Here is a 12,000-nt window from a genome sequence, read left to right on the forward strand (position 1 = left end):
CAACCTCCTGCACTAATTATTAGTTAGTTCTGCTTTTGCTTTCTCTTGACCTTGACTAGTTGAACTCAGGTACATTCAAAGTGCCCATAATGCAATCCCACTGGAAGGTATCTAATACCAACAAAAAGGGCTTGCTCAGCTTTCCTGCCCAGAACTGTCCTCAAAGAAATTTTCTTTTGTATGTTGCTCTCCTGTCCTCTGCCTGAGGAGAGAAAAACATCTCTATACTCTTTTAAGCGCAGCCTTTCTTCTGTGCTTCTGTCTCCATAATTAGATTATAAGCTTACTCTAGGGAATAAGTTCATGCCTTGCAAAGAATAAGCAAATAATATTTCAATACATCTCTGTCTTGGTCATCTCAATAATGAAAATTCTACACATATCTCTAAAATAAATGACCATATAGAAAGATAGAGTTTTTTTTTTCCTAATGTGCCTCCAAGGATGTATTTATAAACATAATTAAAACTCTAAAAATTTGCAGCTTTTTTTTTTTTTTAGCAATAAGCTTTTATCTTTCCAAAGATAAAGTCTAATCCCTACCCAAATTATTGCAAATTTCAAGTTAGTACTGTTTCCTATAATCTACATAAGTGTATAAAAAAATAAATTGTAGTCTTCAAGTGATTTCAAGTGGGTGAGGCTATTTTTTGTCCAAGGCCTACCACAAACACTTTCTTGAAGAACAAATAACTGTGATCTGATGGGGGTGTGTGTGTGCTCATATATGTAGGTGTGTGTGCACACACTCAGATGTGTCCAGTTCTTTGCAACCCCATGAACTGTAGCCCACCAGGCTCCTCTGTGTATGGAATTTCCCAGGAAAGAATACCAGAGTGGGTTGCCATTTCTTTCTCCAGGGGATATCCCAGGATTGAACCCACATCTCTTGCATCTCCTGCATTGTCAGGCAGATTCTTTACCACTACTGCCTAAGAAAAACCTCAATTTAGGGAACTGTATGTGTTACTTTTTTCTTTTTAACAAATAATATCTTCAGGTAAAATCCACTAACATTTAGAAACTAAATGAAAAAAATAAAATATTAAATCAGTTCTCAAATTACTATGTAATATTTAACAACTCTATTAAAGTCTAATCAACCGTAGACTTTATCATAATCAGATAATGTATAGGAGATTGCCTCAAGTATTTATTTCCTCAAATTTCTCTATGTGCCATGCAATTAAATTACAAAGCAAATATGTTTCAAAAAATAATGAAACCACTCAATACTGGAAACTGCAATAAAAGTATAGGACACAGGGTAACCAGTAACTGCAACGTGTGTGTTTAAAGAAAAAAATCTGTTCAGGCATATACTCAGGTGCCAGATAATTTCCACTACTACTTTCATCACACAAATTCTACTTTATTGCTATGAATGCTTTAAGTAAACAACACCCACATTCAAATGATAGCTAAGGATAACCATACATCTTTTTTCATAAACTTCATTTTTGTCACAAACACGATCTCACCTGATGCCCTTTAAACCATTGTTTCAAATGTTTTTGACCACAACCAATGGCAAGGAAAAAATTTCATGTTGCAACCTAATAGAAACATATAATCATGGAATATTTAGCGGACTAGTTGTGATGTACTCTAAGATTAAAAAAAAAAGTTTTCTTAATATTGGTTTCATTCTACCAAATTAAAACCCTGAGATTTGGAAAAATACTGCTTCAATTTCTTTATTTCACTCATGTTTATTTTTAACAGCATGAGCCTAGGTTCTGTTCAAAAAATGAATACGACTTGCCCAAGGCCCTAGGACACTCTCATGGACAGAGTATCTCTCAGCATCCACACCATTCCACATAGGATCGAAAGCAATGGACCACAAACAAGGGGAGAACAAAGGAAAGGCAGACAGAACTGCCCTGCTGATCGACAATCAGGGTCCCCCAAATTACATGAGACAGTGTGGTGCAAAGGTTAGAACAGAAAACTTAGAATCAAGTCCCAAATCTACCACATCAGGCAAGACACTTTGGAGAGATTTAATTTTCTCATCCATATTAAATAACATAGGGTAGGGGCCCAGTCTCATGCCCATAACTCCACTCCTAGAGTCTAGAACAGTGCTTGGCAGGTGGTAGGTGCACGGTAGATATTATTAAATGAATGAATGCATGAATAAATATCTTGTTCATCTGGTTGTGAGCAGGATGTCATCCAAATACGTGATTTTGTTTTTAAATTCAGTCTGAAATAATTGGAGAAACAGTATGCTGGCAGCTTCTCATTACTCTGATTAATTAAGCACGTCCCTCTTTTTCCAAGAAAAAAAGTGGGGTCAGCGGAGGGTTGGAATGACATGTTCTGTATTTTTTCTTCTCCACCTGCTATTCCTTATGAATATAAATGGTATGTGTACCCCTCTCTCTACATGCATATATGTGCAACACTGGTACCTTTTTAAACTACAAATGTAAAAATCGAGCTACCCACCGTCATGCATGTAAGTCATTTAACTCTCTAGGTGTCAAAAATTAAAAGGATTAAAGAGGGTCACATAAAGAAATTCTAAGTCATAGTAGTCAATTTTTCAGCTTAACATCAATCCTGGTAAATATTTCTATAAAGAAGGATGAAATTATTTTAACTGATGCTCAATCAGATTGAATTATCCTTATTATCTATAACCTCACATTGCCCAAATAAACAAATCAGTCCTTCATTTCATTAGTCATTAATTCCTCGGTTCTTTCAAGTATGGTATCATGCCAGCTTCTATGAGAAATACAAAAGATTCCAGTCCTTGCAATCTCAACATGACTTATTATGAAACTATCCACTAACTATATTAAAAAAATAAAATATTATCTGATTAAGTATAATCTTCCCTGGTGGCTCAGATGGTAAGGAATATGCCTGCAATGCAGGAGATCTGGGTTTGATCCCTGGGTTGGAAAGATACCCTGGTGAAGGGAATGGCAATCCACTCCGGTGTTCTTGCCCGGAGAACTCCATGGACAGAGGAGCCTAGCAGGCTATAGTCCATGGGGTCTCAAACAGTCAGACATGACTGACCGACTAGCACACACACATATTATTGGAGTAGGAAATGGCAACCCACTCCAGTGTTCTTGCCTGGAAAATTCCATGGACAGGGGAGCCTGTGGGCTACAGTCCATGGGGTGGCAAAAAGTAGGATACAACTGAGCACACACACCATACAGCAGAGTTTAAGAGATCTGGACAGAAAAATGTTTACCTTCATAACTTATTATCTAAAAGTCCAGATTTCAGGGACAGCAAATAAATGGCAAGTGATTAGCCATTTTCTTCATCCTCTAGTACCCATGTCAGGCTAATTATTGGAACTTAGGTATGACCTTTCTCAACACATCTCTCTAGCCACAATCAAAGATGATGAAACTTATTTTTCATCTCTAGGCTCAGGCCTTGAAAGGGCTAGAGAAAAGTATTTGCTTACATTATCTATCACATGAACCCTGTCCAACTACACACCAAAAGAACACCATCAACTTCTAAATCCATCAAAGAAGGGGCATTCATTTCTCTACATGGTCTAACAAAATGATATTAGTTTTAAGTCTTAAATTACTTATGTCAAATGGTGATTATATCTATAAATCCAATAAAGATATTTTATAATCATAAAGGCTCATTCCATAACAAATAATATACATGAAATTATGAAAATTAATGTGTTCATTAAACAATACAAAAGTACCTAAAGTAGAAATTACAAATTTACTGACCCTTCTTATAGTTCAGTCCCTAGAGGTAGCCATGATTAAGTTTGGTGTATGTTCTTCAAGCTTCTTTATTTATGAGATATACTAGAGCTACTTTCTCTACAAAATATTCCTGGCAAATTTAATTTGAAAATGAAATATAGTATTTAAATAATAGATGACTGATAATGCAAACTTTAAAGACATTTAATTTTGTTTTAGTGCCATTTCATATCTAACACAGATTAGAGTCCCAATGAAACATGGGAAAAATGCATTAAACCCAGTGCTTTTTCAACATGAAAGATGTCCCAAATACATATTTCATCTTTCATAATGAAAGATTCCACCCAAATCTTGTCAAAGCTCAAAAAGATGGAATTTTCAATTGAAAAACATCCTGAACAGATGGTGGTACCACATAGATTGAAAAAGAAATATCTAATTTGTGTTTATATGAGAAATGCGAAATTTGAGAAACGTGCACTGAGAGGCACATCAGTAGATATTCATGAAAACACACTTGCCCTAAAGCACAGGTTGTTCAGCAGAGAAGGAAGCTTGGTAAGAGCTTAGTTTAACACTTTCATTTTACATATAAGGAAGCAGACTCAAAGGTCACAAAGCCAAGAACACAGGCAGACCAGAACCGCAACCCACCGTCTCTTGCTGTAGAAAACCTGTGCTGCCTCGGCATTCACTAACGTGAGGAATTGTCTTATGTAGATGACAGTGGGGTTTTTCTGTTATGTTTTTTTTTTTTTTTAATGGTTTAAACACAACTGCCTTTGTTTCCAAGTCTGGCTTCTTAGCATCCTGGGTGCCTCTATCTTAGGACCCCCAGCTGCCCCCGAGCCTACAATTCTTTCCTCCCCACTCCAAGCTGGATTCTACAGTCTCTTCCATTAGCGCTCCGCCTACCTTTGCTGGTCTGTCTGCACTCTGTCCAGAGCCCTGCCCTTCACATTCACCCTTAGCAAAGTCTTGAGGCTCAAAAATAAGAAATGTAGATGTACACATCTCCAGATTGGGGGCCACAATTGTCAGAGAAATTCTAAGTGGCTCTAGGAAAACTAAATGTACAGTTCTTTTATTAAGGATAAGGATAATCAGGCCTAGGAGAGAGAATCTGATCCTCACAATTACCCAGGCAATGTCTTGACTCAAATACCCCCAAATATGGGGCAGCCCTATAATTTCAAAGGCTAACATTTAACCTTTGAAAATTTACATAATACTGGCACTGAAAACAGCTAACTCCTTTTCATAACAATATATCAAAAGCTCAACAAAGAAAACAGACAAAAATTCAACAGAATTTAAAGTCAAAGAAGCAACGTGGTAAAAGACTATTTGTTTTACTTTTCCCTCATCTCTTCTCCTGATCCACACCCACCTTTGAGCTCTCTGGAACAACCTAGAATTCAGCGAACCAGTTTGAGAACCACCACCTTAGTATCTTTTGACACATTCACCTTCATTAAGCAATGTCAACACCTACATAAGGCAGGGTAAATGACGTGTGTAAAAACACTGTAAATTGATAAGAATGGAAAATGTTCTATTTACCTTGTGGCTGAAAACTTCATGCTCTTTTCCCCAAACATTAATGAACTATTTATAAATATTATGTTGGTACAAAAGTAATTAAGGTTTTGCATTGTTGAACTCTGCTGTTTGACATTAGAATACATTCTTAAATAAATGTGGTTGCTATTCATCATTTTAATGCACATTTCTCACTTTATGTTCTTTTGCTAATGACTTATTATTTCTTATTTCATGTTTATTTTAGACTAGGGAAATGTTCTACAAAAAGCGAACTCAAGCAATTTTCTTATTCAAATTCAAAATGGGTCATAAAGCAGTAGAGACAACTCACAACATCAACACTTTTGGCCCAGGAACAGCTAACGAACGTACAGTTCATTGGTGGTTCAAGAAGTTTTGCAAAGGAGATGAGAGCCTTGAAGATGAGGAACAGAGTGGCCAGCCATCAGAAACTGACAACCACCAATAACTACATGAGCAGTTGCCAAAGAACTCAACATCGACCATTCTGTGGTCGTTCGGCATTTGAAACAAATTTGAAAGGTGAAAAAGCTCGATAAGTGGGTGCCTCACGAGCTGACCACAAATCCAAAAAATCCTCATTATAAAGTGTCATCTTCTCTTATTTTACACAACAACAAGGAACCATTTCTCCATCAGACTGTGACATGTGACGACAAGTGGATATTATACGACAACCGGTGTTGACCAGCTCAGTAGTTGGACCAAGAAGAAGCTGCAAAGCACTTCCCAAAGCCCAACTTGCACCAAAAAACAGTCATGGTCACTGTCTGGTGGTCTGCTGCCAGAATGATCTACTACAGCTTTCTGAATCCTAGTGAAACCATTACATCTGAGAAGCATGCTCAACAAATTGATGAGATGCACCGGAAACTGCAATGCTTGCACCCATCTCTGATCAACAGAAAGAGCCCAGTTTTTCTCCATGGCAACACCTGACCACAAGACACACAGCCAAGACTTCAAAAGTTGAACATATTGGGCTACGAAGTTTTGCCTCATCTGCCATACTCACCCAACCTCTCGGCAACCAGCTGCCACTTCTTCAAGCATCTTGAAAACTTTTTGCAGGGAAAACGCTTCCACAGCCAGCAGGAGGCAGAAAATGCTTTCCAAGAGTTGGTTGAATCCTGAAGCATGGATTTTGATGCTACAGGAATAAAGATATTTATTTCTCATTGGCAAAAATGTGTTGATTGTAACAGTTCCTATTTTGATTCATAAAGATATGTCTGAGCCTATTTATAAGATTTAAAATTCATCGTCTCAAACTGCAATTGCTTTTTCACCAACCTAATACCTTGTTCTATATGGGGTAATATGCATATTAAAAACAATTTTTTTCCCCTTATCACAGATGCAGCCCACCTGTATTCCTGGCCAAGGTCTATCTCATCCATGGCAGGAGGAGGGCACACGCCAGCACCAGATCCTCAGGTATGCTACCCAGAGAACTGTACCCTTTCCTGACCCAGGTGCCACCTCTCAACAAACTCCCCAAATTCAACAAACTCCCCAAATTCCAAACCTTCAAGCTGCTGAGGATACTATTTTCCCTTTGGTCCTCCTCCCAAAAAAACTCCACAAAAATTAGCTTCATCAGCTCATGCTTTTAGCCCCTCTCCCCAAAAGCCCAGGCTAGGTAATAGTGTTCCTGGAATAAAGGTGTTTTTTTTGGGGGGCGGGGGAGAACAGGTGTTTGCCAAATACCGTCACATTCCTTTCCCACCCCACCTTTCCCCTCCATTCCTCTTACCTCTACATGCATCTTCTCCCTTCATCCAGCTCAAAGTCCTCAGGTTCGTGGACTCACACAAATTGACGCCCGAAGGAACCATTATTACTGCAGTTGTACCTTCAGCCAGATGTTGATCCAAGCTGACACCAAGCCAATACTTGATTATCTTAGAGAAGAGTGACTCCAAATTCAAACACCTCTACTGAAGCTAAAACTGGTGTAGCTGCCAAAACAGTATCAATACTAGACTTTCTCCGAAGAGAAATGATCTCCAATTTGGGAGAGGTGATCATAATGAGATAAATAAAAATCATATTTTTTAACATATTTAAATGTTAAATAAATGTTAAATAAATCATATTTATTTAACAAGTGGTTAATACATACCAGCAAAGGCTGGTGGTGATATCTGCAAGTCTAGGGAACTTGAGCATTTCATCAAGTGAGGCGTCTCTACCACGTGCAACGGGGAAGTTGGCTGACCGGCCTGCCAGCGAGGAAGTCCCTGTTCATGGACAAGTGAAGGGCATATCACAGGCTTCAGTGGCTCTGTGACACTGGCACTGAATCGGTCAGCTCTTTTGTTCTCTTTTCTCAACAAGCAGCCCTCCAGCCTTTAATTGGTTTCCCCTGCCATGATGAAAACGCCTAAACCTGGCAGAAAAAAGTAATTGGACCTGCTAGGCATTTTCATCTTTCAGATGTAACTTAATAATCTGAAAATGGGATGTGTTAAGATTCTCATGAGTTAACTTAGTGCAACTCAAACCCACAGGTCCTGCTAAGATGCGTCCAAACTTCAGACAAGACTCAAGGGCCTTTGTGTCTAAAGATAAAGGTCTCAATCAAAGTTCTTTTCTGATACTTCCCCTACCCCATTCCCTTTTCCAGAGACCCTGTGACTTCCTGATTTTTAACCCCATTCCCGATAATACAGAATTGTGTATATTAATATTTTGATAAAACTATTCACATCCCTGGGCTTCCCAGGTGCATTAGTGGTAAAGAACCAACCTGCCAAATCAGGACACATAAGAGAGGTGGGTTCAATCCCTGGGTCAGGAAGATCCCCTGGAGGAGGGCATGGCAACCTACTCCAGTATTCTTGCCTGGAGAATCCCATGGACAGAGGAGCCTGGTGGGCTACAGTACATGGGGTCACAAGTCAGACATGACTGAAGTGACTTAGCATGCATGCATTCACATCTGTCTTGCTCTATCTCACTGTTCACAATGTATTCTCTGGTGGTTGACCCAGCAGATATAGTCATAATGCAGCCCAACTCAAGGCTACTGAACCCTACTCAACCGGACTACTCGCCTACTAGAGCTTTTCAGGTGGTGCTTATACAGAGCATTGCACATACACAGTGCTATAAATGATCTCAGCTGTTACATAACCATGTATTTACAAAATGTGGGGCAAGAGCAAGAGGCTATGGGGCGACAGAGCCTAACTACCACCATCTTGGCCAATTGCTCTTTCCCTCCAATATCCCTAATCCTAATTCTGAGAAAGAAAGCTCAGTCGTGTCTGACTCTTTGCAACCGCATGGACTATAGCCTACCAGTCTCCTCAGTCCATGGAATTGTCTAGGCAAGAGTACCAAAGTAGGTTGCCATTTCCTTCTCCAGGGGATATTCCTGACCCAGGGATCGAACCCGGGTCTCCTGCATTGCAGGCAGACGCTTTACTGTCTGAGCCACCAGGGAAGCCCTCCCTAACTTTCCCAGGCATTTTGGATATATTTAGCAAATGTATTCAACACGTGGGTCTGCCCTGGTGGCTCAGACCATGCAGAATCTGCTCACAATGCACAAAAGTCAGGTTCAATCCCTGGGTCAGGAAGATCCCTTGGAGAAGGAAATGGCAACCCACTTCAATATTCTTGCCTGGAGAATTCCATGGACCGAGAAGACTAGCAGGCTACAGAGTCCATGGGGTCGTAAAGAGTCAGACACGACTGAGCGACTACACTTTTCAACATATAGTTACTGCCTATCATAGCCACTCAAGAAATCATCTCTCATGCTTTGTGAATTTCCAGAGACCTGGCAGAGAAAGCTTTGCTTTGCCACTAATGTTCTTCTGTCCTGAAGGCTGCCCAGCAAGTAAGTGCCTTTGGGGATACCTAGGGTGGTTCTGGGGGGTCAGCTTCTGGGGGGTCAGGTATTTGTACCTTAACTCTTTCATCTCTGTATCCCCAATGCCACCCACTGTCTATGCATTCCTCGGGTGAAGGGGATTTGAAAGGCCATTCACACCCTACAGCAAGGATATGTCTCCTCTCCCTCCTCAGGAAGATTTCTCAAACTCTGAGCGCTTTCCCATCTCTTCAAGAAACTGCACCACACCTACTCCGCATTTATATTAATTGCACCCCAGGCTGAATGTTGACTTTCTACCTTCCAGGATCACCTGTAAGCATCCAACACCATCCTGGGCACATATATTTTAAACTGCTCGATTGAGAAGGTTAACCATGCTGAATTGAAAGATATGAAATTGGGGGCCATCTGTACCTGAAAGGGAAAAGTCATCTATGAAGATTAAGTCCGCTTCTTTATAAGAAAAACTGAACCAACAATGAGGGGCTAGTCTTAAAAACATTCTTCCTTTATACTTTTCTGGATCCTTGTATAATATATTCTTGGTGATACTTTTTCCACCATGTGTGTGCTCAGTCGCCCAGCAATGTCCAACTCTTTGCAACCCCATGGACTGTAGCCCTCCAGGTGCCTCTGTCCATGGAATTTTCCAGGCAAGAATACTAGAGTGGGTTACCATTTCCTCCTCCAGGGGATCTTCCCAACCCAGAGATCGAACCTGCTGTCTCCTGTATCTTCTGTATTGGCAGGCAGATTCTTTACCACTGCAAATTACTAATTTAACATTCTAATTAAAATCTGACCCACATGTATGAGTTTTCTGTACAGAGCTACCATCCCTTCTCCCCACCTCTTCAGGGACCAGATATGTATGTGAAAGGGGATATGATAGGAAATATATTTCTGCACGAGAACCCCCAGTTGCAGATGAAAGCAGTTAAGTCACTGAACAATAAAGCTGACTTTTTTCTAGTAATATACATACTACTGGAAATTGGAGACAAGGGTTCCCCTTTTGAAAGCTCTTCCACATGTGACTTGTTTATGGCCTTTCCACTGTCTCCCCTTACCACCATGCAGGAGTGGGCTCCCACCGATAAACCCTAAAGAAAAACGTAATCGACAATAGAAATCAGCAACCACAGGAAAGTCACTGGGTGACAGTGTGCATGGACAGCTGAAATGATTCCAGCCTCTACCCCTTTAAACTCCAGGGAGCATCAACCTTAGCCATCATCAAAATCAGCACCAGCGTGGAGCAGGAATGAAAGCACAGGACTAAATTGCAAAAGACACAACTTCACTTCAGCCCATCTACCCATTAGCTTCTATGCTTTTAGCAAGTCAGCCTCTCCCAATTTCAGTGTCTTCAACTGCAAAGGTGAACAAAGCTATCTACCCAGTTTCCCAGGGCTTTCATGAGGCTTTCACGAGGCTCTCTTTCACGAGAGAAACAAGAGCAGAGGCCACTCCTGATCAAGGCTTTATCACAGCCAGGTGTCCAGATTAACAGCATCGTAGCTTTAATCCGCACAAGCCTCTTGGAGCTCACATTAACATCTTCATTCTACAGATGAGCAGACACAGCCAGTTAAGGCCCTTGCCCAAGGTCACTACCTAATATATTATTCAAGTTCGGGGCTCTTTCGCCTGTGCTTTAACTACCACATTAGACTGCCTCCCCCTTGTTTTTGAAATAACATTGAAAAGTAAGGGTCTATAAACAAAATGTGTAAGAAAGCAGATCCCCAGAGAAGCTGGCAGCCATGTTTGATTCATCCATTTCTTTTTGACTCTTTACCCAGTAAGTGCTTACTGCTGTCTCCTTCCAATTTTGTTAAACTGCTTTCTCCTCCACCTTCTAGCTTTTCCTTTTCTTCATAGTTTTGCTTTTGTGCCCCTCTCCTCTATTAGATCATTTTTAAGCTTTCCTAATGAACACAATGAGAATCACTAAAAAAAAAGCATACCCTTTAAAAGTGCATGTAATTAAAAGACCTTATCTGAATATGTAAGTGGAACTAAATATTCAGTAAGAATGTAGGACACATTTACATTTTTTCTTTTCGTTTAACCACCTCTTTCTTGAATTAACTTTAGACATAGTTGAGACTTTTACAAAGGTGAAATAACAGAAAACCTAGTAAAATTTTAAGAGTCATCATGAAACCAAAAGTCATTTCTGCTTTAGACTGTCAGCATATGATTACACGAGAATTTCATCAGATTGAAAAATAAGAACACAGATTTGACTCTACACAGAATCCTAAATTCTCAAGCTTTGGCAAAAGGGGGCTGTTTACCAATTTCAGTGTTGCCTCTTATCCAAGGCTAATGGAGCTTCTCTTTCCTATGGGCCACAGGACACTTTGCTCATTCTACAACCGTATTATCATCATAACCAGGTTATATTGTGGCCTGTTTTTACATCAGTCACCTCCACTAGACAGACGGCTAGGGCAAAAAACAGCATTTTACTCATTTTTGTATTTTGAGCAGGAAGGTCCTCAACACAAATTTGTTGAGCAATGGAACAGAAACTCACATGCAGTAGAAAAACATGCAGCCTCGGCCAGTAGGGGTTATCACAAGACAGGACACATTGATTACTGACTCTTGATTGGCCCAAATGAAAATAATCTAAAGTCTTTGGGTTTGGAGAAGAGGCAAGATACGTGGTGTGTTTTTCAAACCATCCTTCACAGATGAAGCAGGCTGGAGCTTGCTTGCTTTCATCCAGGTGGTACTGATTTTGAATTACAATTTACACCAACTGTTACCCTGTCTGATTACCTAAAAACAAAACCCCTCCTTTCCTCTCCAGGTATAGCCATTTGTGATTCTTCCACTCCCCTCTCAGTCTGCACATTA

The 12,000-nt window shown here is 40.1% G+C and overlaps 1 protein-coding gene across 1 annotated transcript in view; it reads right to left on the reverse strand.

The window, feature by feature from the left end:
• PLAGL1 (PLAG1 like zinc finger 1) overlaps positions 1–6,423 on the reverse strand; it is an 88,181-nt gene extending 81,758 nt beyond the window's left edge. Inside the window, exon 1 of the mRNA XM_043888044.1 lies at positions 6,298–6,423. The gene's annotated coding sequence lies outside the window, so the exon portion shown is untranslated. The remainder of the gene's footprint in view (positions 1–6,297) is intronic.
• Between the last annotated feature and the right edge of the window lie 5,577 nt (positions 6,424–12,000).

This window comes from Cervus elaphus, chromosome 26 (genome assembly GCF_910594005.1).
Source record: "Cervus elaphus chromosome 26, mCerEla1.1, whole genome shotgun sequence".
In the NCBI taxonomy this organism is placed as follows: domain Eukaryota; kingdom Metazoa; phylum Chordata; class Mammalia; order Artiodactyla; family Cervidae; genus Cervus; species Cervus elaphus.